Source organism: Lampris incognitus, chromosome 11 (assembly GCF_029633865.1).
Source record: "Lampris incognitus isolate fLamInc1 chromosome 11, fLamInc1.hap2, whole genome shotgun sequence".
NCBI classification, from domain to species: Eukaryota; Metazoa; Chordata; class Actinopteri; order Lampriformes; family Lampridae; genus Lampris; species Lampris incognitus.
The window spans coordinates 16,348,001-16,375,929 of record NC_079221.1 but is presented as its reverse complement, the minus strand read 5'-3'; the positions used below and the strand labels follow the sequence as shown (position 1 = coordinate 16,375,929).

At 43.8% G+C, this 27,929-nt stretch overlaps 1 pseudogene; it reads right to left on the bottom strand.

The window, feature by feature from the left end:
* Positions 1 to 12,860: 12,860 nt before the first annotated feature.
* LOC130121069 (uncharacterized) lies at positions 12,861 to 19,808 on the bottom strand (annotated as a pseudogene).
* Between the last annotated feature and the right edge of the window lie 8,121 nt (positions 19,809 to 27,929).

Here is a 27,929-nt window from a genome sequence, read left to right as displayed (position 1 = left end):
CTGCTTTTATATGTAATTGACCCTTGTCTAGTATCCCTCATCTTCTTTCAGTCTTGGAATCTTTTGGTGTGCTCTCGGGTTATAAATTAAATATCCAAAAAAGCGTATGTTTCCCTATTAATCAATTGGCTGCCGATTTACCAATGTCGTCAATACCTTTCAAACTATCTAATGACACGATCACTGGCCAGAGGATCAGCCGCCAACAGGTGACATTTCCCTATCGGCCTGCAATCAATCAGTATGAGTGGCACCTGCATACTGGTTGGCCTGGGATTAGGTGCACCTATCATGGTCTGTGATCTGGATTCTCCCACCTCCTGATTAGTGCTTTGGCTCACCTGCGCCCAGTCTCCTAGATTGGCCTGAGAAAATGTTGTGCACCTGTGCTGGGGACTATTTGATTGGGTGTTTTGCAGACATTCCCGGTTGAGTCTTAGAAAGGCTTCACGTAGGTCTGCGGAAGCGCTCTGATCCTGAACCCCCATCTGCCTCCTCTGTGAGAGAGTGTTTTTGCGTAGTTTAGTATGTTTATTCTAGTTTGCATTTTTGCCTGCCCTGTGTGACAGTAGTCTTTTGTTGTGGTGAAGGCCAGTCAAGCGACTTAGTACTTACCAACTGCCTCAGCCTCTTCTCTTCAATTGGGTCCAAATACACAGCGTTACATCTAACTCGGGACTTAAATATTTGGGCATCGTTATTACTAGAGCCATTCATTCACTACGGGAACGATACCTTACAGCACTAATGCCAACAGTCAAATCTGACCTACAGAGATGGAGTCATCTACCACTTTCGGGAAGGGTACAGATAATAAAAATGAACATTTTACCTAGGTACTTAGATGTTTTCCAATGTCTCCTTATCTTTTTGGCTAGATCGTTTTTCAACTCTCTTGATGGCATTATATCCTCGTTTATCTGGGCTGGTAAAAATGCAAGAATTGGTAGAACCTTGCTACAGAGAGACAGGTCATTGGGTGGACTTGGCTTACCCAACTTCCTTGGCTACTACTGGGCCACAAATGCACACTAGGTTATGCTCTGGTTTGTTTCACCTCAGAGTAGCTGGTATCAGACTGAGGCTGACTTGTGCTCCTCATCTTCACCCCAGGCCTTGGCAAGCAGCACCCTGCCCCTCTCCCCCTCACAGTACACATCTAACTCCATTGTTATCGGCACTGAGAATCTGGGCACAGATTAGGCGTCACTTTGGGTGGCTCACTCTCCCCCAGGTGACCCTTATTTGCAATAATCATTTATTTTTGCTAGCTGGAAATGACCCTAGATTTACCTCTCTAAGGAGGAAAGGCATCCACTGCTTGGAAAACGTGTATATAAACAGCCTGTTTGCCAGCTTTGATCAATTACGTGTAGCTTTCGATTTAGGCAGCTCTGATTTTTTATTTTTTTATTTTTTAGCTATTTTCAGCTACGGGATTTTGCTAGAACCCACTCCCCCTAATGGTGTAGATGTTATACTTAGAGCCAGATCCTTACCCAAGGGCCATGTCTCCTACTTGTATGGCCTCTTATGCCCAGTGGATGAGTCTATCAATAACAAGGTCAGAACCGATTGGGAGAATGAATTGCAGATTACCTTCTCTGATAATTTCTGGGAGGAAGCCCGAAGAGCTGTCAACTCATTCTCCAGCTGTGCTAGGCTTAGTCTTATACAGTTCAAGGTACTTAATAGACTCCATTATCTGGAAAGTTTTATAAGGCTAAACCTTCCAGATTTTACCCAGATACACTAGATGATAGATGCACACAAGTCCCCTGTGATCTGACCCACGTTCTGGTCGTGCCCAAAATTGAGTCGATTCTGGCAATCATTTTTTGATGCGCTCTCAGAAATTTTAAGAATCAAAATCCCTCCCTCCCCTCATTTAGCTATTTTTGGTAGACCTCCAGACGAAATCACTAAAACAACCATCCAAACCAACGTTATCATGTTTACCTCCTTGATCGCCCGTAGGAAAATTCTCCTTTTACGGAAGTCCACCCTGCCACCTTCATTTAAATCCTGGCTGCTTGATATTCTGTCTCTCCTAAAGAGGTTCCTCTGTTAGATTTTACTCTCACTAGAGACCATCGATCAACTATGGTGACCAGCTTCCCCCTGGCAGGGTGTCGCAGTAATGGTATGCCTTGCATCTGTCTGCATCGGGCGCGGGTTTCGCTGTCTGTTTGCCACATGGCCCCCCATATAAGATCCCTGCATACGAAGGCTCTGCATGTGCAGTAGAGCACATGTTGTGTCTTCCTGAGCTTCGGATCTTCAATAGTCCAGCATAACGGCCTGAATGTCAACAACTACCAACTCTTCTTTTCTAGTGTTTGTTTATGTCTGTATCATTATGGTTTTTACTTTTTGTTTCCTCGTGTCACTGTGTATGTGAGTGTTTGATCGATTTGACTTCATGCTTTACGTACTGTTTCAATCCCATCAAGGAGGACTGTAGGGTGGGAATCATAGTTGGCTCACAGGGGCCCTGGTTTGAGGGAAAGTGGGTCTGAAATTGTAAAAAAAGAAAATACCTGTTCTTTTGTGGTTGTGCTGTTGTGCCTTGTCCTAATAAAATATTGTCATAAAAAAGTTGTGTCCAGATGAACTGATTCAACTTTTTTTTTTTTACCTGCATTATTGAGCATGCATAAAGACATCTCGCTTCCACAATATCACTTACCCTGAAGCAGTCCGCATCCTTCATGCTTAACTGATTGTACAAGTATAGACTGCTTAAGCACATGTACTTTAATTTGTCACTTGGCATTGGCCAAATGGTTGCATTAACTGAGTTATTGTAATATAATTGCAACAGTATGTTTCTGTGGACACTCCTTGTATGTATTGTGTGGTTATATGTTAACTGTCGTTATATTTGAACATAGCGAAACAAATTCCAAATCCGCTGTAAAGTTGACATGGCAATAAATTCATGAATCTTGAATCCGGTTGTGGCAGAAAAATTAATTGTACGGAAACTGGGTTTTCCGACAAATTGAATCAATTTAATGACAGCAGTTGGGGATGTAGAGGGACAGCTCAGGTTGGATGGTTTGGAGACAAAGCAAGAGAGGCAAGATTGAGATGGCTTAGACATGTGTGGAGGAGAGATACTGGGTATATTGGGAGAAGGATGCTGAATATGGAGCTACCAGGGAAGCGGAAAAGACAAAGGCCAAAGAGGAGGTTTATGGATGTGGTGAGAGAGGACATGCAGGTGGCTGGTGTGACAGAGGAATATGCAGAGGACAGGAAGAGATGGAAACAGATGATCGGCTGTGGCGACCCCTAACAGGAGCAGCTGAAAGTAGTAGTAGTAGTTGGAGATGTAGCTCAGTGGTAGAGCGCATGCCTTAATTCTTTCTGTTACATAGCAATTCAAAAGGTAACATGCTAACCTTTGACAAGGTAACAAAATATGTCTATCACGAAGTTCAAAGGGGGGCTTTTTATAATGGAATTGGCCTTTTATATGGTTATCTGCCTAGTCTGAACATAACAGAGGTAAGGAGATAAAGAGAGAAAAAAACAAAAAAATTTTAAAGGCTCCTTTACATCTTTCTTTCTGGGATTTCCTTACTTGGATTATTGTGTATGCATCAAGACTTATTCTCCTATATCTGTAGATAATTGAGGAATAGCGACGTGGTTAAGGCAATGGACTTGTAACCTATTGTGGTTTCCCATGCAAGTTCAAATCCAGTTGATAATTTAGCAACTTTTTTTTCTTTTTATTTTTTTTGAGTGCAGAGCTTCTCTCACAAAAGTAGTCAAAATGTTTTACATGAAAATGCTGCCTTTGAAGAACATCATCCTAGGCTCGGTTTTATTTAATAAACCAAAAAGCCAACCTAACCAAAGACCAAACCAATGCTTTATGTAAATGAATAGGGTTTTCTGAGAAATTACATCACTCTAAACACAGCAGTTGGGGATGTAAGTTGGGGATGTAGCTCCATAGAGCCCATGCTTACAAAGACACCGGTTGATCATAAAAGATGAGGACTGTAACCAATTATATTTAGGGATACAATCGTGACGGGGTCTGCCCACTTACTGCCAAAAAGAAAAACCACTCGAGGCCGAGCAGGTGAAAGTTTAGCGAGCAAGAGAGCAATGATAGTAGTTGTGCGGTCATTCGTGTGCTCCTTCGAATTCTGCATGCGCTCAAAGCATGGTTTTCTCCTCGCAGGCTACAATATTGCTCGTGAAAGCAGATTTTCTGTGCATGAGTGCTGTGAAAGCGCTTGCAAAAATAATATGCATGTGTGGCTATTTGAGTTGTGTGAAGATAGAAACAAGTGGTCTGCAGAGATGAATACTATCTACCATTTAACAACTGGATGGCAGTGGGGACAAAGGAAGACTTGTATCTCTTAGTGCTAATACAGGGCATCCTCTACCGACGACCTGAAGGTAACAGCTCAAACTCTGGCTGAAGGGGGTGACCTTGGCACTCCAGAAGGAAAGTAGCCTTTCTGAACACCTTCCTATAATAAAGGTCAGTAAGCTAGGCTCAACTCCCTGAAATCTTACGTGACCATTTGATGAGTCTATCAAGCCATTTTTTATTGGCCAGAGTCAAGTTACCAAACCAAGCAACAATGCAGTACACTAAAACTGTTTCAATAAAACTTCTATGAAAGGACTTCCGGTAAGATGGCGACTTGAATAGCAGCACAACTTTCTGCCTCTCGCAAGTTGGCTAAAATAAATCCTCTAAAACACTAAACTCGATGCAAAAAAAGGTGAGAAATGAGAAGAGGAGGTAATTCGAGCAAAGGCAGCCGTACAATCCAAAAGGGTAACGCACCAGATACACAGGGAGCGAAGGAAACAGTCGGAGCAAGGTAATAGCAAACACGAGGTAGAAGAAGCTACAATGGCGGCGGATACAGCTGAGACATTGCGTGCTGGATTAGCAGCTATCGCTAAAGAGATAAAAGAATTCAAACAAGAGCTACGAGGTGACTTTGCCAGCCTCAAAGATGAGGTGAAAAGGGAAGTGAAGGAAGAGATTGCTTGCTTCCGAGAAGAAATGACACAGAAGTTTGCAGAGAGCAACGTCGAAATACAGGCGCAGAAAACGCACATGAGTGAGGCCCAGAAGCGCATAGCCGAGCTAGAGGAATGGCAGGCAGACTCGACAGAACTGCTGATGGACATGTCGACCCAAACGCGCCAGATGCAAGAAAAAATAATGGACCTGGAAGGGAGGTCAAGGAGGAACAATATTCGAATCTTTGGTGTGCCAGAGGAAACGGAGGGAGGCTCCATTACCCAGTACGTGGAACAATTCTTGAATACCCAACTTGACTTAGAAGAAGGGACCAATCTCCAGACACAAAGAGCTCACAGAGCCCTCGCTCAAAAACCCCCTCCGACAGCTCCCCCCAGGTCAATAGTGGTGAACTTTCAACAGTTTGATATAAAAGAAATGATTCTCAAGAAAGCATGGAAAAAGAATAAGATCGAGATAGGGGACAAACGTATTTACTTTGATCACGATTACGCAGCTGAAGTGGTCTGGAAAAGAAAATCATATTTGGACAATAAGAAAGTGCTCAAGGGTAAAGGAATTCGTTTCCAGACACCCCTCGCCAAAATAAGGATCCACTGGAACAACGGAACGAAGACATACGACAATGCCAGGGAAGCTGCGATGGACATGAAGACGAGGCTGCGACATCGAGATACCAGATGATGACACGGCAACCACGGCCACAGAGCAGGTGGAGGCGACTGGGATGCGAGCAGGGTGGCAACGAGTCCAAGGCGCGAAAGGAGGACGTGAAGCTGCACAGCGAGCGAAAGAGAAGCTCCAGGCCTATCGGAGAAAGTAGGATTGGTATCGTTCTGACTGAGTTGAGCTCCATTACAAAAGGCTTTTTCATCACATGCCATGGAGAGAGGTAGGCTATACGGTTGCCAAATGTTGGACATACCTAGACAATGCTGTAGGCCTATCGCATGTGATGGGCAAAATGTCAAGTCTAGAGTGGGGCCCTTTCTGAAAAGGATTTCCTCTTCACCTACCAACGGGGACTCGGGGTGGTTAGGCCCCTTTAGTTGGAAGTTATTTTTGTTGTTGATTAATGTGTTTTATATTTGTAGTTTTTTTGTTTGGAGCTCTGTGGGAATATATGGAAAAAGAGTATCAATATGTCTAGATGGTTCACACTACTAAAATAATGTCGCTGAATGTTAATGGTCTAAATATGTTAAAGAAGAGGGAAAAGGTTATGATTAAGCTAAAAAAAGAGGATGTACAAATCATATTCCTCCAAGAGACCAATTTAACACAGATAGAGCATGGGAAACTTAAGAAATATGGGTACAGACATTCATATTATAGCTCCTACAAGGAAGGGCGCAGGAGAGGTGTTGCAATTTTAATATCAAACAAAACTCAATTCGATTATGATAGGGAGATTGGAGACAAGGAGGGGAGATATATTATAGTGAAGGGTAGGTTAGAGAACAAACCAGTGACATTGGTAAATATATACGCCCCTCCTGAAAGTGATAAAAGATTTTTTAAATCTTTGTTTGATGAGATAGCAAACGAGTCAGAGGGGGTCTTAATTTGTGGGGGAGATTTGAATGTCGTTTTGAATCACAAAATGGATACAACCAGTATCAAAAGGACTAAAACACAGGTCACTCGATTTGTAAATATATCACTGGAAGAGATGGGGATGGATGATATGTGGGGACAATTACACCCTCAGGAAAAAGACTATACACATTACTCAGCTGTACATAAAGTTCATTCAAGGATAGACTATTTCCTTATGAGCAAAGACGATATTTACAGAGTAAAGGGGTGTAGGATTGGAGGGGCGGACATCTCAGATCACAATCCAGTATATTTAGAAATTAATTTGAATTGTAGAAAGCGAAATACGGTTTGGAGGTTTAATGTGGGTCTACTGAATAGTGAGCAGAGTAAGATTATGTTAAAGACGGATATTCGGACATATCTAGAAGAAAACAGCAATGGGGAAGTAGACCCAACAATATTTTGGGATGCCATGAAGGCGGTCATCAGGGGAAAGTTAATAGTGCATTCAGCGTTGATCAAAAAGGCAAGATCAATTATATCCAGAAAGAATACGGACAGGTTAAGAGAAATGGAGAGGGAATACCAGACTGCGGGAAATCCCATGGTGTTGGAGCAAATCAAATCGGCTAAGTCAGACATTAATAAAGAACTGTTAGATGAAGTTGAGAAAAAAAGCTTGTTTCTCAAACAAAGATATTATGAAACAGGCCCGTGCGCAACTAAACTGTTGGCAAAACGTATTCGCAAACAGCAAGCAGTTGGCCATATACATAAGATCAGAGACCCCCATTCAAATGAGTTAACCAATATACCAGAAAGCATAGAGGACATATTTTTGGGATATTATAAAGAGCTATATTCACAACCCACACCTGCACCCGAAGCGGAAATTAATACCTTTTTGAATTCATTAGATTTACCCTCAATTGGACGGCTCCAAAATGACAAATTAACAGCTGACATCAAAATGGAAGAGGTGATAGATGCAATAAATTCTTTGAAAAACAATAGAAGCCCGGGCAGCGATGGATACCCTGCAGAATGGTACAAAGTGTTTAGGGAAGAGCTGGCACCGTTACTTCTGAGATCCTTCAATTGGACACTTCACAATAAGATACCACCATCATGGTCAGAGGCAATAATCACAGTCATTCCAAAACCGGGAAAGGATAAAGAATATTGTGGGAACTACAGACCTATTTCATTATTAAATGTAGATTATAAAATATATACAATTATCTCCAAACGGTTAAACTCATTCACAGGTGATTTGATAGATGAAGATCAAACAGGATTCATGAGAGAAAGACAAACGCATGATAATATCAGAAGGACATTGTATATTGTTGATCAAGCGAGTAAGAGAAAACAAGCTACACTATTAGTAAGTTTAGATGCAGAAAAAGCATTCGATCGGGTGTCTTGGAATTTTTTGTATGCAGTATTGGAACGACTAGGGTTCAGCAATAAGTCAATACAGTGCATTAAAACATTATATCAACAACCTAATGCTCGGATTAAAATAAACGGGAGTTTAACGGACAAGTTCAGTTTGCAGAGGTCGACAAGACAAGGATGCTGTTTGTCTCTGACACTGTTCACGTTATTCATTGAGCCTTTAGCGGAGGCCATTCGCCAAAATGAAGGAATTAATGGAGTGACAGTGAATGGCACTATCCACAAGGTGGGGCTATTTGCTGATGATGTCATAGCCTATCTTGAGCAACCACATACATCACTCCCTCAACTAATGAAGCTACTAGAACTATATGGTCATTTATCTGGATATAAAATTAACATCTCAAAAACACAGGTGCTAGTTCTCAATTATACTCCAACCACAGAATTCAAGGGAAAATTTGACTTTAATTGGAATCTAAACAAAATCAAATATTTGGGAATTTACATTACCAAGGAATTGTCTAAATTACATAAAGCAAATTACGGCAAGATCAACGATGTGATGCAAAAGGATAATGACAGATGGTCCACTCTGCCACTTGACTTCAGCTCAAGAATTGAGACAGTTAGAATGAATATTCTACCAAGGCTTCTTTATCTATTCCAATCGTTGCCTGTAGAGGTGACTCAAGCTCAATTTGATAGGTGGGATAGGACAATATCTAGATTTATTTGGGGAGGGAAGAAGCCCAGAGTAAGGTATGAAACTCTCCAACTCTCAAAGGAAAAGGGAGGTATGGGTTTACCAAATCTAAAAGAATATTTAAGAGCTGCCCAGCTGAGATATGCTGTTGACTGGTGTAGGCAAGATTACAAGGCCAAGTGGAAAGTCATGGAAAGGGAATATGGTGGGTACCCTATTCAGAATATTTTAGGGGATAAAGAAGTATACAAGAAAACAAAAACCCACATGGATTCAGTCACATTATTTACACTGGAGTTATGGTTTAAATTGATTAAAATCAACAAATTACAAGATGAGATACAGTTATTGAGATGGGTAGCATATGATAGAGACTTTACTCCAACGAGGCATGATACAGTTTTTAAACTGTGGGTTAACTGGGGAATCACAGCATGGTGCACTCTAGAGGAAAAAGGGGAGATGGAGAGTTTTCAGGGTATGAAAGACAAGTTTGATTTGGAGAATCATGACTTCTTTAGATATTTACAATTAAGGGATTATTACAACAAACGTATCAGGAGAGGACCCTCCATGGAGGTGAACAGTGTGATTCAAATTATAATTAACGCATATAAAGGGAGAAAATCTAGGACTATATCTGTACTATATCAAGCTCTCACAACTAATAAACACTCAACTACATATATAAAAGAAAAATGGGAATTAGAATTTGGCACAGAAATTACAGAGGAGGACTGGCAGAATATGTGGAAAGTCCATCAATCCTCCACTAGTTCGCGGATATGGAGGGAATTCTCCTGGAAAAATCTGATACGTTTTTTTATGAAACCAAAAATCAAAAATAGATACTCCAGCACCAAACTGTCATGCTGGAGGAAATGTGGAACAGAGGATGTAGACCACTCGCATATATTTTGGAAATGTAATAAGCTAGCGATGTTTTGGGAGATGGTTCATGATGTAATACAAAAGGTACTTGGATATGACTTCCCTAAGTGCTATATGACCCTCTATTTCTGTAATTTTAAAAACGACGATATAGGGCCAAGTGATAGATGTTTGGCTAAGATACTGCTGATTGCTGCTAAGAAGGCAATCACAAGAAAATGGTACCAGGTGGATGCCCCCACACAAGGACAATGGATGGAAATAGTGGAGGACATTCATACAATGGAAAAACTGACTCATCGATTGAGACTTACAGTACCTCGGATGGAAGACCAGTGGAAGAAATGGACATGGTTTAAGGAGTAAGCACGTGACAACATAATTCATGACCACACTTAAGACTGGAAAGTTAGACCCACAGGAAGCTCTTGTAGTTCATTTTTTTGTGTGTTTTTTTTGTTTGTTTGTTTTGAGTTGCCCTGTTGGGCTTGTGTGCAAGTAAACGTAGATAATTGAAAGTTTACTTCTGAATACGGATGCCATGTTTGTATTGACCTAAAAACTTCAATAAAAACTAAAGTGATAAAAAAAAAACTTCTATGAAAGACAGTCATCATCTAGGAGGAGATATTAAATGTACGCATTTTCCTCAGAGAGCAAGTCTTTGTTGGACCTTCTTTGATGTGGAAGCAACATGAGTTTCAAAGCACAGTTTGTTGTCAAGAACAACCCCCAGATATTTGTAGTTGTCCCCAAGCTCAATGTCAGCACCTTTAATGCTGGTTGGTACAGGACTAGGAGTCTTTCAAAAACTGATCATGTCTTTAGTTTTAGACACAGTTAAGTAGAGAAAGGACTCATCACACCAAGATAGAAAATTGTCAACCACAGGTCCATGTTGTTCCTCCTCCCATTCGAGAAGACTTACAATCACTGACTCATCTGACAATTTGAATATGTGTCTATTGGTATGGTTGCTGCGACAGTCATTAGTGTACAAGATGTAGAGTAACGGGGAGAGGCAACAGACCTAAGGGGAACCGGTTGAAGAGTACAGCTGATTGGAAAAAGAGTCATTAACCCTCACACACAGGGACCTATCAGTCAAGAAGTCCAGTATTCAGCCAACTAGATTAAGACCCAGTTTGAAGAGATGTGGCTGGATCGTGTTAAAGGCTGAGGAGAAATCTATAAACAACAGCCTGGTATGAGCAGTTGTCCCCTCAAGATGGCGGTACAGAAAATTTAAAAGTGTTATCATTGCATCTTTTACACCCCTATCGGGCCTGCATGCAAATTGCAGTAGATCAAGGGATTTCTCTATCTGCGATAAAAACCTCATTTTTAATGAGCTTCTCAAACATCTTCATGATTAGAGAAGTCAACGCTACTGACCTATAGTAATTTAATGTCACAGGGGTTTTAGTCTTGGCAACTGGCACAATTGTGGAACCTTTCCATAATTTAGGGAACCTCTGTTGCTGAAGGGATAGTGTGAAAATAGTGTGAAATATTCCACACAACTGTTCAGCACAAGTTTTAAGAACCTGGCCACAGATATTATCAGATCCAGGGCTTTTGCGAGACTTGGTGACTTTGAAGTGTTTTTCCACACTTTTGATATCAACAGTCAAAACTGGGGGAGCTCTAGTGCTGTTCTTTAATGCATCAATTCATCTGTGAAGTCATGATTATCAAATCTTAAGTAAAATTTGTTTAACTCATCAGTCAATGGCGGCATGGTGGCACAGTGGTTAGCACGGTCGCCTCACAGCAAGAAGGTCCTGGGTTAGAGCCCCGGGGTAGTCCAACCTTGGTGGGTCATCCCGGGTCGCCCTCTGTGTGGAGTTTGCATGTTCTCCCCGTGTCTTTATGGGTTTCCTCCGGGGGCTCCGGTTTCCTCCCACGGTCCAAAGACATGTAAGTCAGGTGAATTGGCCGTACTAAATTGTCCCTAGGAATGAATGGGTGTGTGTGTGAGTGTGTTGGCCCTGTGATGGCCCGGCAGCCTGTCCAGGGTGTCTCTCCACCTGCCGCCCAATGATTGCTGGATAGGCTCCAGCAGCCCTGTGACCCTGAGAGCAGGATAAGCGGTTAAGATAATTGATGGATGGGATGGATGGATCATCAGTCAACTGTTTATCTGAATTAAAACCAGCCAGAGCAATGTTCCTGTTGCATTTGTCTTTACACCCAGTCAGATTTCATACCGTTCCAGGCTACCCATAAATTGTTACTGCTCACCTCAGCTTCTAGTTTATCTCTGTACATGAGTTTAGCCTTTTTGATTTCTGACCTGATCTCTTTGTTTCCTTAACTACAGTATTTTTCCTTTTATGAATCAGACCCTTAAGGGCTTCGGCATTCTCCCAGGAGGCCAGACCAGCCAGAGTCAGCATCTTGATAATGTCACTCGCGCAAGAAAAACTTGGCCCATAGGAATGCATTGGATACAACTTCATGGTGCCGGACAAGAAAATTTCAGTGACATCATGTCCCCAGCACAATTTCATAGATTAAATTTTGTGACTATGACACGAAATCTCGTGATACCCGGTTGGTGTACATGATATTACATTACAGTCATTTAGCTGACACTTTTATCCGAAGCAACTTACAATAAGTGCATGTAACGCAGGAAATCAGGAGAACTTACAAGTCATCAGAGGTCATAAGTGCATCTAAACAAGCATCTAAGAGCAAAACCAGTGCTAAAGTAAAAGTGCAAGAAACAGATTTTTTTTTTTTAAATGAGTGAATAAAACAAGTGCTAAGAACAAGTAACCGGATAGTAGTTCTTAAAGAGGTGAGTTTTCAACCTGTGCCGAAAGATGAGCAGCGACTCCGCTGTCCTGACATCAGTGGGGAGTTCATTCCACCACTGTGGGGCCAGGACAGAAAAGAGCCGTTACCGGGTCAGGATATGTTTGAGGTGATATATTTGGAGTTCCAGTGGTTAAGTCATGAGAGCACTGCTGTTAGGTGAGCGAGTAACGTAATGCAGGAAATGCAAAGGCATAATGACAGCGGAAAAAGATGAGGCCGTTGGGAATATCAACATTTTCCTCAGATATTATAAAATTACTAAGAAAAACTCTATGTGACTAAAATTACAATATATTAACTTACCATCTACTGAAAATGAACTTCCATGGCCTCTGCCATTTCTGAAAACATCTGAAAAGTTTCTGCAGTTGTCTGTTTAGTGAATGTCCATAGATGTATGAGTGTCTGTATGTATGTGTTTGCTAAACATACCTTCCTCTTGTTCGTACAGAATCTCAATTCCTTTCAAAGGAGGGGTCCCTCTTCTTCCTTCATTGTCCATTCTTCCTCCTCCTTCTCGATTTCCTCTCCCTTTTCCTGTATTTTGTCCACCTTGTCCTCTAACTTTATCTCTTCTCTGTCTTTGCTCCCCATTCTCCTCCTCTAATGAGAACACAGAATAAAACCAGGCTTTACTCGTAGACTTGACAGCCAAAAATGAATACCAGCAGACTGACAGGGAGCTAGACAGACAGACAGACAGGAAGGCAGGTAGTTGACAGGCCAATTGTTAGAAAAAATGCACCCTGGTGGCTCACCTGGCAGCGCATGTACCACTTAAGGCTCAGCCCTACCGCAACAGGCTGAGTTTGAATCCGGCCCAGGCCCTTTGCTGCATGTCATCCCCTGCCTCCCCCCACCTCTCTCTGAACTATCGCTATCAAATAAATGCGAAAAATACCAAAAAATAATAATGAATAAATAAATCTTGAAAAAAAAAAGGGGAAGCATTGGAAAAACCTGCGCTACTAATAACAGGCTTCATGTATGGCGCCAGGAAGGACATTGTTTTATGTGATTATTATCAAGATTAAGAGTCGTCAATTCAATCCTGCCCCTATAAGACATGCACATAAGGCATCAGACAACTCTTAATTTTCTGCAAGTATCAATGCGAGGCACCTGGGTAGCGTAGCAGTCTATTCCATTGCCTACCAACATGCGGATCGCCGGTTCAAATCCCCGTGTTACCTCCGGCTTGGTCGGGTGTCCCCACAGACACAATTGGCCGTGTCTGCGGGTGGGAAGCTGGATGTGGGTATGTGTCCTGGTCGCTGCACTAGTGCCTCCTCTGGTCGGTCGGGGCGCCTGTTCAGGGGGGAGGGGGAACTGGGGGGAATAACGTGATCCTCCCACGCACTACGTCCCCCTGGCGAAACTCCTCAGTCAGGTGAAAAGAAGCAGCTGGCGACTCCACATGTATCGGAGGAGGCATGTGGTAGTCTGCAGCCCTCCTCGGATGGCAGAGGGGGTGGAGCAGCGACCCGGACTGCTTGGAAGAGTGGGGTAATTGGCCAAGTACAATTGGGGAGAAAAATCCAAGAAAAAAAAAAAGTATCAATGCGAGGTTGAATGAAGGCTCCAGCCCTCCATAAAGGCACAACAGGTAAAGAGACTAGATGGATAAAAATTGTATACCATCTTCATTCCATAGAGAAATTCTCTTTATTCTTTTCCCTTATAGGTTAGTCACAGATAACACCCCTGAAATTGGTAAGGATTCGATTTCTTGCCCACAAACACTTCAGCCGGCTAGAGGTTTGCCAACACTGATACTTAAAACTAGATTTGTCACCCTTCTCACTACCTGATGCATGATCACCCACTGAGCCTTAGCCCACTGACATACTAAGACTTCCATAGCAGATACATTCGACAAATAGAGAACCAGCGTGCTGCATTGAGATAAGTTTATTTGTATAGCCAAAAATCACAAATTAGTCCCAAAGACCTTTACAGTCAGTGCAATATACAACAGAAATTTAGATTTAATTTATTCAATTCAATTTAGACAGAAAAACGTGCCAAAAATTTGCCATAAACTCAGCTATTTCACTCGCCATACCTGTGCATGTTACCACCACTGATGACTCAGGCTCCACAAGACGTAAGGACAGCAGTTTCTCTTGTCCACACTTCATTGGTAGTGGCTGTGTCTGGTAATCAGGTATAATTGTATTTGGATTTCCTTGGGATTGAAATCCATGTGCAGCTTGGTAAGACTGAGTTTGAAATCTGGTTAGATTCAGGGAGGTTTGGTTTAGAGCTCCAGAGTCTTCAACATTAATATCCAGCACTGGGGATAAATGCAAACTCTGCTCTTCATTACTAAGACCACCTCCTCTCTGTCAACACAATTAAACATCACAGTTTTTCACTGAAAAATGTTCATATTATAACCTGTAATGCTAAATGTTGTTCCATGAAGTTGAATGGTGATGAATAGCACTGTGGTCAGAGCTTTCCTACCCTGACACTGTTTCTCCACTCTGGTCCCTGATTCACCAATGGTCTCACAGACAGAGGAGGGAGGGACACACCTGCAAGAAAACAATAATAGCTGAACTTGTGATCCAATGAATGATAATATACAGTGCATCCGGAAAGTTTTCACACCCCTTCACTTTCCCCACATTTTGTTATGTTACAGCCTTATTCCAAAATGGATTAAATTCCTTTTTTTCTCATCAGTCTACATACAATACCCCATAACGACAAAGCGAAAAAGGTTTTGTAGAATTTTTTGCAAATTTATTAAAAATAAAAAACTGAAATATTGCATGTACATAAGTATTCACACCCTTTACTCAGTACTTGGCTGAGGCACCCTTGGCAGCGATTACAGCCTCAAGTCTTCTTGGGTATGAAGCTACAAGCTTGGCACCCCTATATTTGGGGTATTTCTTCCATTCTTCTCTGCAGATCCTCTCGAGCTCTGTAACGTTAGATGGGGAGCGTCGCTGCACAGCTATTTTCAGATCTTTCCAGAGATGTTCGATGGGGTTCAAGTCTGGGCTCTGGCTGGGCCACTCAAGGACATTCACAGACTTGTCCCGAAGCCACTCGTTCGTTGTCTTGGCTGTGTGCTTAGGGTCGTTGTCGTGTTGAAAGGTAAACCTTTGCCTCAGTCTGAGGTCCTGAGCGCTCTGGAGCAGGTTTTCATCAAGGGTCTCTCTGTACTTTGCTCCATTCATCTTTCCCTCGATCCTGACTAGTCTCCCAGTTGCTGCCACTGAAAAACATCCCCACAGCATGATGCTGCCACCACCATGCTTCACTGTAGGGATGGTATTAGCAAGGTGATGAGAGGTGCCTGGTTTCCTCCAGACGTGACGTTTGGCATTCAGGCCGAAGAGTTCAATCTTGGTTTCATCAGACCAGAGAATCTTGTTTCTTATGGTCTGAGGGTCCTTTAGGTGCTTTCTGGCAAACTCCAAGCAGGCTGTCATGTGCCTTTTACTGAGCAGAGGCTTCCGTCTGGCCACTCTACCATAAAGGCCTGCTTGGTGGAGTGCTGCAGAGATGGTTGTCCTTCTGGAAGGTTCTCCCATCTCCAGAGGAACGCTGGAGCTCTGTCAGAGTGACCATCGGGTTCTTGGTCACCTCCCTGACCAAGGCCCGCCTCCCCCAATTGCTCAGTTTGGCTGGGCGGCCAGCTCTAGGAAGAGTCCTGGTGGATCCAAACTTCTTCCATTTACAAATGATGGAGACCACTGTGCTCTTTGGGACCTTCAAAGCTGTAGAAAATTTTTTGTACCCTTCCCCAGATCTGTGCCTCGATGAAATCCTGTCTCGGAGATCCACAGACAATTCCTTTGACTTCATGGTTTGGTTTCTGCTCAGACATGCACTGTCAACAGTGGGACCTTATATAGACAGGTGTGTGCCTTTCCAAATCATGTCCAGTCAGTTGAATTTACTACAGGTGGACTCCAGTCAAGATGTAGAAACATCTCAAGGATGATCAGTGGAAACAGGATGAACCTTACCTCAATTTTGAGTGTCATCGAAAGGGGTGTGAATACGTATGTCCATGCAATATTTCAGTTTTTTATTTTAAATACATTTGCAAAAATTTCTACAAAACCCTTTTCACTTTGTCATTATGGGGTATTGTGTGTAGATTGATAAAAAAAAAGGAATTTAATCCATTTTGGAATAAGACTGTAACATAACAAAATGTGGGGAAGGTAAAGGGGTGTGAATACTTTCCGGATGCACTGTACCAGCTAAACAGGTACACAACATGGACAATGAAGATGTTACATCTTTTTCAACTTTCTGCTCTGTCAAATATTACAAATAGACTTGGTAAGTTGGTAAGGAGTTGTCTCTTTGAACCTAATTTTACACTGCTTTTGTAGGGCAGCAGTGATTAATTCATATTTCAAACATATTTTGAAGAGGTCTGTGTCACCCCTCTTCACCCACAGCCAATGGGAAGCCTTTTCAATGGCTTCCAAGATGTTCCTAGTGGCTCTTCATCCTTGCAGCCGCATATCCCAAATAGTCCCAGGATTCGGTGTAGAGACTGGCTTGCAAAGCCCCTGCAGCCAACTTCAACCAGCTCACAGTGGGCCGTCCACCCACTCCTCCGACACTCAGCTACCCCTTCTACATACCTGGCTCTCTTCCTTTCTTGCACCTCCTCCATCTGATTTTCCCAGGGGACAGTTAGCTCTAGCAAAATCACTTGCTTGGTTGCCACAGACATCAGGACCATGTCTGGCCTGAATGTGGTACCTGCAATGGTGTCTGGGAACCTCAGTCATCTTCCTAGGCCAACCAGGAACTGCCAGTCCCTTGCTGTTGTGAGCAGCCCACCCTGGGCCTTTGACTGGGGCTAGGGCTTCTCCCCTGCTCGAACAAAGGTGATGGTACATTTTGTTGGGTGTACTGCTTGCTGTAGCTGATCCCAGTGCAGATGGTGTCTGCTACTGCCAGCAGAACTTGGTCATGGTGCCAACGATACCACCCCTCTCTCAAAGCCTTTGAACAGCAGCTCAGGATGTGCTCCAAGGATCCCCTTTTCTGGCAGAGTTGGCAAGCGGGTGAGTTCGCCAGGACCCAGCTGAACTGATTGGAAGGGCTCGGGAGGACATCATACACTTACAAGACCAAAAACTTGAATTGATTTGATTACACCTTCCAGAGTTCTGCCCAGGTCATCTTTCAGTCGGTTGTATGTTCCCACTTGGTCCAGGCCCCCTGCTTGCACATACCCACCAGCGAGCTTACGCTATCTCTGCACGTACCTCCTCCTGGATTAGCTTTCACCTCTCCTTTCCTCAGGCTTTACCGTAGCAAGGTCTTGAGCTGCTCCTGAGCCCTGCCCGACCAGTTTCCACAGTGCCCATTCAGGATGCTGAGCCACAACCTTGCCTCAGCCCGCTCAACTGCCTCCTGTGTATGCCAATCCTTTCCTGTTCTGACCTTGATACCCACAGAGGAGACATTGGTGTCAGCAGAATCTCCGTAGGGCAAGACTTCTCTGACTTGGGTGACCTTGAACTCCTCTGCCAGACTGCTGAGAGAAAGCTGAGTCTTGGTGTTATGCCCGTAAAGGGCAATGCTGCTTAGGCTCCACTGTGGGCCCAGCCACCTGCACAAGAATTGGCTGATCTTCTTTTTGAAGCCCTCCATGATGGTGATTGGGACTTCATAGATTAGCAGTGGCCAGAGGTGTCAAGGCAGGATTCCATGTTGATATATCCAGACCTTGAATTTTTACAGGAAGCCCTGATTTGTCCACTGTGGATAGGCAAGTGTTGAGGTCATCACTGGTTGCCTGGCGCACCACTGCGTCTTTCAGATTGCTGGTTAAGATCTTGCCTAGGCTCTTGACTGGCTTTTCAGTCACAGACGGAATTTAGGTGCCTCCCAAATAGTAGCTGAACTGGTTGGTTACTCTTCCTTTCCTGATGACCAGAGACCTGGATTTTCTGGGCTTGAAGCTCATTCTTGCCCATGTAATGAGCCATTCAATTCTTTGAAGGAGCCACCTATATTCAGGCACTGATGTAATTGTTACAGTTAGGTCATCCATGAACACTCTGATCGGGGTTTGTCAGGTACCAGATTTGGACCGGGGACCTCTGCACTCCACTTCCACAGACTTCACAAGTATTTTATATTCAAGTATATTCAAGTATTTATATCAAGCATTTATAAATAATTTATATTCAAGTATTAATGGCCAGCACAAACAGGGACTCAGAAATTGTGCAGCTAGTAATGATACCCATTTCTAGCCAATGCCACACTGATGTCGAGGTCCCAGAGGACACCCTCAGGCTAAAGTTGTTGTGTAATAGTTGAGGATGAGGTTTTGGATTTTCTCTGGGACGTGGTGTCTGATGAGGGCCAATTCTACCAGCTTGTGTGGAATTGATCTGGAGGCATTAACAAGGCATTAACAAGGTCCAGCCACAGCACTGCCAGATGTCCCCTGCTTTCTCGCGCCTCTCTGATCAGTTGGGTTACCACACCTGTGTGCTCTACGCGTCCTGGAACAACAGGGACTTCTCTCTTCTGCACCGAGGTGTCTATGTAGGAGTTCTTCTGGGGAAATCCAATGAGACAATTGGCAACAATCTTGGAGACCTTACATTCCACACTCAGAAGCGAAATCATCCTAAATTGCTCGATGTTGCTTGCGTTCTCCTCATTAGGAATCTACCCGTCTTCTGCATATCTTCACTGCTGAGAAACCTTTCCCTTCCTTCAGATCACCCTGCAGATCTTCCGAAGGCGTTCCAGAAGCCTGGGGAACTTTTTGAAGACCTTGCATGGCACTCCACTCAGGCCTGGGGCTGAAGATGGCCAACTTGATGATCTCCAAGATCTCTTTCAGTGTGGGTTCATTGATGTTGAATAGGTTGCTGGGTTCAGGTGGGGATATAAGAGCTGTACAATGACCAAGGTCTTGCTCCCTCATGCTGTCATTGTAGGTGTTGCTAGTGTGGCAGTTGATCTCTTCCTCAGGGCATAGCAGGGGACCATTCCATTTCTGCCCCTGCAGCTTCTTTGTAAATCCAAATGGATTTGCAATAAAGACACTGCGCTTGCAGGCCTTCTCCTTGCCCCTCTTCCTGTGCCACTTAGTGCGCGCCAAAGGGTGATTATGCTTTCCCTTACCAAGCCTCGTAGTTCTGACAAGGCTGCCTTCTTTTCCCAACTTCCCTTCCTTTACTGGCTCTTGAGTGTCCCCAGCTCTTGTCTAAGTTGGGCAATCATGACTTCCCGTCGATTTGGATTTGCATTAGTCTGGATGGCCTTTTGTTCCTTGATGCCGAACCTCTCTGAAGCTATGCTCATTATTAAGGTGGTTATTGTCTGGAGCCTCTGGTCTGCACCACCCTTGGCTATTGCTTCAAGGGCTGCATCCACATCTTCGTCATCTGCAAACATCATCGTCCACGGAGACTCCTGCCTGATCTCGTCCGTCAACCTGTCCATCACCACTGCAAACAAGAAAGGGCTCAGAGCTGATCCTTCATTTAATCCCACCCCCACACCATCTGTCATTTCAACGGCACACCTCACATTGTCACACTTCCCTCATACATATCCTGCACTACTCTTACATACTTCTCTGCAACTCCCGACTTCCTCATACAATACCACAACTCCTCTCTTAGCACCCTGTCATATGCTTTCTCTAAATCCACAAAGACACAGAGTAACTCTTTCTGGCTGTCTCTATACTTCTCAATCAACATTCTCAAAGCAAACATCACATCTGCATCAGCTAACTACATTAGTTAGTTAGTTTTACTTTTGTCAAACGTCCCATCGGGAAAACTCCCGTTTCTCGAGATGGCCAGTCGTTGGGGTAGTGAAGAGATTCATGAGAAAAATGTTTTACATATATAGATTAACATCTGTGATACATTTTACTCTCCTCAGCATAAGGAAGTTGGAGAGAGGTCATCACACACTGTGCTGGTGCTTTCAACAAAGTGAAATTCATAAATACTTCATCTATTAGTACAAAGGTGCTTCACAATATCACCTTTGAGGTAACCAAGAGATTTGCTGAAAAAATTTATTTTTACATGCATCGATCAATGAAAATGAGTTTTGACAGCTACAATAGCCAAGGTTAGACATACGTATGCCTCTAAGAAAACTTAGAAACACTTTACTCTGTCAAGTTAGGATAATGCAATCTGAAACGCCAATATAGCAGCACTGACAAAGTAAGACTGTGTGGAGTCATGTCAGCAAAAGTACCAGTCGAAGCACCTGTGTCTGTGAATCATGGAGTCTCTCACTTCATCTCAACATCAGCATCATCAGTCGCTTCTCTAGGGTTGGGTCACGGTGGCAGCAAGCCAAGTAGGGCACTCCAGACACCCCTCTCCCCAGCAATGCCTTCCAGCTCCTCCAGGAGGATCCCAAGGTGTTCCCAGGCCAGATTGGACATGTAGTCCCTCCAGCGAGTTCTGGGTCTACCCGGGGTCTCATCCCAGTTGGATGTACCCGGAAAACCTCCAAAGGAAGGGACCCAGGAGGAATCCTAATCAGATGCCTGAACCACCTCAACTGGCTCCTTTTGATGTGAAGGAGCAGCGGCTCTACTCTGAGCTCCCTCGAAACGTCCGAGCTCCTCACCCTATCTCTAAGGCTGAGCCCAAACACCCTACGGAGGAAACTCATTTCAGCTGCTTGTATCCGCGATCTCACCCTTTCGATCACCACCCAAAGCTCATGGCCATAGGTGAGGGTTGGAATGAAGACTGACTTGTAAATTGAGAGCTTTGCCTTCCGGCTCAGCTCCCTCTTCACCACAACGGTCCAGTGTAACGTCCGCATTACTGCTGATGTTGCACCAATCTGCCTGTCAATCTCCCGCTCCATCCTATGCTCTCTCGAGAACAGGGCCCCAAGATACTTGAACTCCTTCACTTGAGGCAATAAATCATCCCCAACCCGGAGGGAGCAATCCACCATTTTCCAGTAGAGAACCATGGCCTCAGACATGGAGGTGCTGATTCTCATTCCGGCCATTTCACACTCAGATGCAAACCGCCCCAGTGCGTGCTGGAGGTCGCTATCTAATGAAGCCAACTAAACCACACCATCTGTGAAGAGCACAGATGCAATTCTGAGGTTCCCAAAACGGACACACCCCTGACCTTGGCTGCGCCTTGAGATCCTGTCCATGAATATCACAAACAGAATCGGAGACAAGGGGCAACCTTGGCGGAGTCCAACACCCACCGAAAATGTGTTTGACTTTGCGCCAAGAATGCAAACACAGCTCTCACTTTGATTATACAAGGACCGGATGGCTTGTAGCAACTGCCCGCCCCGGTACCCCATACTCTCGCAGTACCCCCCACAGATTGTCCCGGGGTACACGGTCATAAGCCTTCTCCAAGTCCACAAAACACATGTAGACTGGCTGGTCAAACTCCCATGCCTCCCTCAGCACTTCCGCAAGAGTAAAGAGTTTGTCCATTGTTCCACAGCCAGGAGAGAATCCGCATTGTTCCTCCTGGATCTGAGGTTTGACAATCGGTCGGAGTGTCCTTTCCAGCACTTTAGAGTAGACTTTCCCAGGGAAGCTGAGCAATGTGATGCCCCAATAATTGCAGCACACCCTCCAATCCGCTTTTTTTTAAATATGGGAACAACCACCCCAGTCTGCCACTCCACAGGTACTGTCCCCAACCTCCATGCGACACTGAAGAGGTGTGTCATCCAAGACAGCCCAACAATGTCTAGAGCCTTCAGCATCTCAGGGTGAATCTCATCCACACCCAGCGCCTTGCCATCGAGGAGCTTTTGAACTACCTCAGAGACCTCTGCCCGCGATATGTGTGGGGCTTCCCCCCGAGTCTTCAGACTCTACCTCCTCCACTGAGGACGTTTTAGCCGGGTTCAGGAGCTCCTCAAAATGTTCTTTCTACCGCCCAACAATATCCCCATTCCAGGGCAGCAGTTCCCCTCCCCAGCTGAACACAGCCCGAGTCAGGCCCTGCTTCCCCTTCCTGAGTCGCCGGATGGTTTGCCAGAACTTCCTTGAGGCCAACCAAAAGTCCTCCTCCATAGGCTCTCCAAACTCCTCCCACACCCGAGTTTTTGCTTCTGCAACCGCCAAAGCCACAGCCTTTCTGGCCTCCCAGTACATCTCTGCTGCTTCAGGAGACCCCTGGGCCAACCAAGCCCGAAAGGACTCTTTCTTCAGCCTGACGGCTTCCCTCACCACCAGTGTCCACCAGCAGGTTCTTAGATTACCACCTCGACAGGCACCGATGACCTTATGACCACAGCGCCTACCTGCCACATCTGTAATAGAGGCTTTGAACATGGCCCACACAGACTCCATGTCCTCAGCCTCGCTCGGGATACACGACAACTTCTTCCAGAGGTGGGAGTTGGAAGACCTCATGGACAGGGGCCTCCGCCAGACGTTCCCAGTTCACCCTCACTACACGTTTGGGTTTACCAGGTCTGTCCAGCAGCCTTCCCTGCCATCTGATCCAACTCACCACCAGATGGTGATCAGTTAACAGCTCTGCTCCTCTCTTCACCCGAGTGTCCAAAACATACGGCCGCAGATTAGATGATACAACCACAAAGTCTATCATCGATCTTCAGCCTAAGGTGTTCTGGTACCAAGTACACTTATGAACTATCTTATGTTTGAATATGGTGTTTGTTATGGCCAATCAATATTATTAACAAAATTCAATATGATGGTGAATCATGGAATACATTTCCCAATCACATGTTCAGATTCACCATGACCCTGGGAGCAGGATAAGCGGTTTGGATAATGGATGGATGGATGTTCAGATTCACGCAGCCACAGTACTATTATTTCCGACAGATCTCACAGCAGTGGACAGCGCAAGCGTATCAGCATCAGCGAAGATTAAAAAATAACTTCTTATCTGAAAATGAGTCCCTTGGAATAAACTTTAATACTCCATGTTGTCTGTATTGCTAAATTAATTCAAATGATTATGTGTCCCAGAACTTTATAGACAGTTCCCCATTGTAAATTATAGGGGTCTGGCCTAGTTGGTGAAAAACTTGCTGCCTGGCCGCATTTCAAAGATGGCTGCCGACTGAAACAGCTTCTCACAGAGGGGCTTTGATGCGCATGAACCTGCTTTGGAGGGCGAGGTTATGGAAAGGAAAAAGGAGGCAGAGGGAGGAGGGGGTGGGGTTTTTTGGGGAAATGTTATATCAAATTTACTTATATCAGATTAGGAATGATTATATTAGAGAGACTGCTCAAGTTGTACGGTTTGGAGACAAAGCAAGAGAGGCAAGATTGAGATGGCTTGGAAATGTGTGGAGGAGAGACGCTGGGTATATTGGGAGAAGGATGCTGAATATGGAGCTGCCAGGGAAGAGGAAAAGAGGAAGGTCAAAGAGGAGGTTTATGGATGTGGTAAGGGAAGACATGCAGGTGGCTGGTGTGACAGAGGAAGATGCAGAAGATGGGAAGAAATGGAAACAGATGATCCATTGTGGCAACCCCTAACGGGAGCAACCAAAAGTAGTAGTAGTAGTAGTATATCAAATTTGCTAGGTTCTCCAACTTTAAGGGCAGGGTCGCATAATCTGACGGATCACAGATTTTGGTGTAACAACTGCAGTATTCATGAAGTTTTGAGCCTGAGGGACAGAACAATTTTCACCATGATTGTTTCATTTTTCTGCAGAAACGAACATGTGTGATCACAAGATATTCGAGGATAATACAATCACATAAAAATTCTACACATAGCAGCTTTGAAGTGTACATGGTGCAACCGAAATTCAACTCTGTGCTTGTTTTAAACTCACTATTACTTATAATCAAATTTAAGTTCAACTGGTGCAATTGGCTGCAGCACTGTTACTGCTACAACTAGTACTACTGGTTACAAACAGGGGTCATGCAGGTATTATACAAAAAAAATTTAAGGACTTTTTCAATCACCTTTTCCCTATGTTCAAGGACCACGTGAAACACCTAACTTCCACAACACAAGTAAATTAAATTGAGTCATTGTTTATTAACTGTCAATTATCACAACTGGATACTTGTGGAGCTGGAATGGATTTATGTTAGAATTCGTAAGCATGTAATATCATTGAACATCTCAAAAGCCCAAAAGTACTGCTGTGGGGCTTTAAAGAATCATACATATTTTTCCAGTGCCACACATGTATTGTTGTTTCTACTTGTCTGACATGAACCCTGCCACTTCTGTTCTCCAGTGATGGCTGGTGGTAATATTGGGTGGATGGGCTAACAAATGCATGATACCCATCAATAGTTAACTCTGCAGCAACAGCAGCATCACATCTGAGATACCAAGTTACAGCAACAACATACCTTGTTATAGCAAGTGCTCTACAACAAAACTATAGAGAAATACAAGAATGACCTGATACCAAAAACTCTCTCTCCCTCACTCAGTCACACACACACACACATACACACACACACGCACGCACGCATGCACGCACAGAGAGAGAGAGAGGGAGAGGGAGAGAGAGGGAGAGGGAGGCAGGCAGCTGACAGTTGACAGCAACACTAGCCAGCACGGAAATTGTGAAAGCACCAGTAGAACAAGCTTGCAGTAGCTATAAGCTAGTTGTCAATGGTCATCAAAAGTCAGGATGGTAGCATCATGGCTGCATTGCTGGAGATTGGTGGAAGTGATTGAGAATTATTGTACCATACCACTACTTCATAACATCAGCAACTGCATTCAGTTATTATGGATACAGGGTTTGTATTTCTAGACCTTCTTTTTCATATTATCAACACCAACTCCAGTGGAGGCAGTGCTTTTCCTCAACAAATGAGGGGGATAGACTATTCACATTTTTGTAATGACAACAATACAAGCAACCAACAGTTTCAAGGTCAAGATGAGACTCACAGAACCCTGGCAAACGATGAAGCAAATATTCCTGAGATCATTGAGCAATCGCTGAAAAAAACATGTTCTAAGGAGGAAAGCATTTATAACCAGGGAGGTGATGTCTCCACATTACGGAAAAACATGGCTTACACAACGCTGACATCGTACGTAGCACTTAAGCCTACACTAAGAGACCCGAGTTGAACCCAAATGATTTCAAGTCCATTGCGTTAACGAATTGGTCACAATGACTCCTACAGCTGCATCTTTAGAGATTAGATAAATCCAAATATAGGTCGAAGGTAAATCACAGATTTATCATTCATTCATCTATTATTTCATTCATTCATTTATAATTCATCATTAGCCGCCGAGTCGATACTGCTTTCCCAGGTTTCTATTTGTTCTCGTGGAATATATGCTATTCTGTGCTCCAATGTGGCTCAGACCTTACTGAATAACCAAAACTTCAATCTTTGATGTAGTACCAATGTCAAAAATTTGAACCCACACAGACATTCACACAAAGATGTACACACACTGTGTACATCAGAGTCCTTTCAGACAAGATATGAAATCACAACACCTCCCTTCCTTTGATTACATCTGTATGTGCATGTGATATCTGCCTCTGTCTGTGTGTGTGTGTGTGTGTATCACTGGCTCTGTGTATGTCTGTGTTCCCAGCTTGTCTGGCAGAAATGATGCGTTCTTAATTGTTCCCAGAATGCCAAGCAACTTCAAATGGTTTGAAAGTTTGAAATCTCCCAGAAGTCCTTTGGTCCATGTAAGAGTGTAAACACAAGCTGGCCGACCACCGCCCTTGTACGTTTACATTAGAAATGTTTCATAGAGACACACACACACACAAAGTTTCCTAATTTTGTTGGATAAATGTGCCAAATCCACCTTCCCTTCTTGGGTCCAAGTCATGTCTCTACCAAAAAGCACGCATGGGAAACAGAAAAGTAAATTCTTAGCTTAGCTACACTTGCCGTTAGCCAGTCCTTTCATTGAAACCAAGTAACACAAACTTACAATTTTTTCATCTGTCTTCTGTCTTTTTGTATGTGAACATCACTTGGGCGATGTGTCCCCGGTCTCTTCACTTCCAATTTTTCCTCCAAAGACATCGAAGAAAATTATGATAAGGTAATTTATTCACCTCATTCATGCTAACGCCAGCACTCACCTCCCCCTCCCCACTCGCACAAGCAGCTCCTCACTGTACGTACCGTTACTCTGTACGTCCGCTGTCATTGGTCAAAAGTCCGCAGCAGCTGAATGATCAGCAAATCACGGGGGTGTGCCACGACACCTTCATGTGTTATCTGGCTTTATACTTTAATTAATTTTCTTGATTACACACTGTGAGAGACAATGGTGCTTGCAGGATTTCTGTCTCAGAATGCACAAAAGAATGGCTAGACCTGTCACACCTGGACCGCATTCATCAGCCCATACTAGAGGTTGGTTGACATATATTTCTAGATTTGTGAAACTTCTGCAAATTTTTTGAAAGAGTAGAAGAAGAAAATGAATGTTTCTTTTCATGGACCCCTAGTTAAACCATAGTAGCTTAGACTGATCAACAACTTTGAACAGGTATCAGTGTGTAAATAACTTAGTGATGTTGAAGTTTGGCAGAACATTGTGTCGTTTATGAGCTAAAAGTGAATTAAGAGACCTGTTTCGCCCCACAATGGAAACAGAGAGGAAAAAAACAAAACAAACATATTTTGGATTACACACCTGGGGTCCACTAAGCAACTACTGGTGATGTTTTGGGATTATTTGAATTCATATCATGGCCAGGTAACTACACAACTCAAGGTTCTACAAAACTTCGACATTACTTGCACTGATACTTGTCTGTCCTTATTTCATCGATTATATACATACACACACACACACACACACACACACACCTATGTACATGGGCACATCTTCCCTCCCATCTACTCCCTCACCTATCCGCCCTTGCCTCCTGTTCCCACGCAGGTGTCCTCCATAGCAGTTGATGTGGGATGGTTGACTGCAAGTCCAGGATGAATCTAGCGTAGCTTTCTTTAGCAGACAGACTCTCTGTGGAATATCTTCATTGGGAGTCGGCAAACTAAGGACATCTGTATCATAAAAATAATACTCATTAGTCAAAGACCACTTATCCTTCCTGTTACAAAATTTTTCAAAACTGTTTGAAGGTGATAGACCACTAAGGGTGGTATAACAATTCAATTCAATTCAATATATTGTCATTAAAAACAATGTGCAGACACATGTTAAAAATTAAATGAGGGCTGTGGCATCACCAAACAGTGCAAGACAGACAAACACAGCAAACACAATATAAGATATACACACATGAAGACCAAAAGCTAAAAATAAGTTAAAAGAGAGCTGGAGTACAAAATATTCAGTGGGTAGCCAGGTTCAGGTGGGCAACAGCTTGTGGAAAGAAGCTGTTTTTGAGCCTGGTAGTGCGGACTCTGAGGCTCCTGTAGCGCCTCCCAGAGCGCAGGGGGGAGAACAGTCCATGGTTGGGGTGGGTGGGATCTCTGCTGATGCTCAGACCCCTTCGAAGGCAGCATTTGTGATAAAAGTCTTTTATGGCTGGGAGCTGGGTACTGGTGATATGCTGGGCTACCTTGACGAT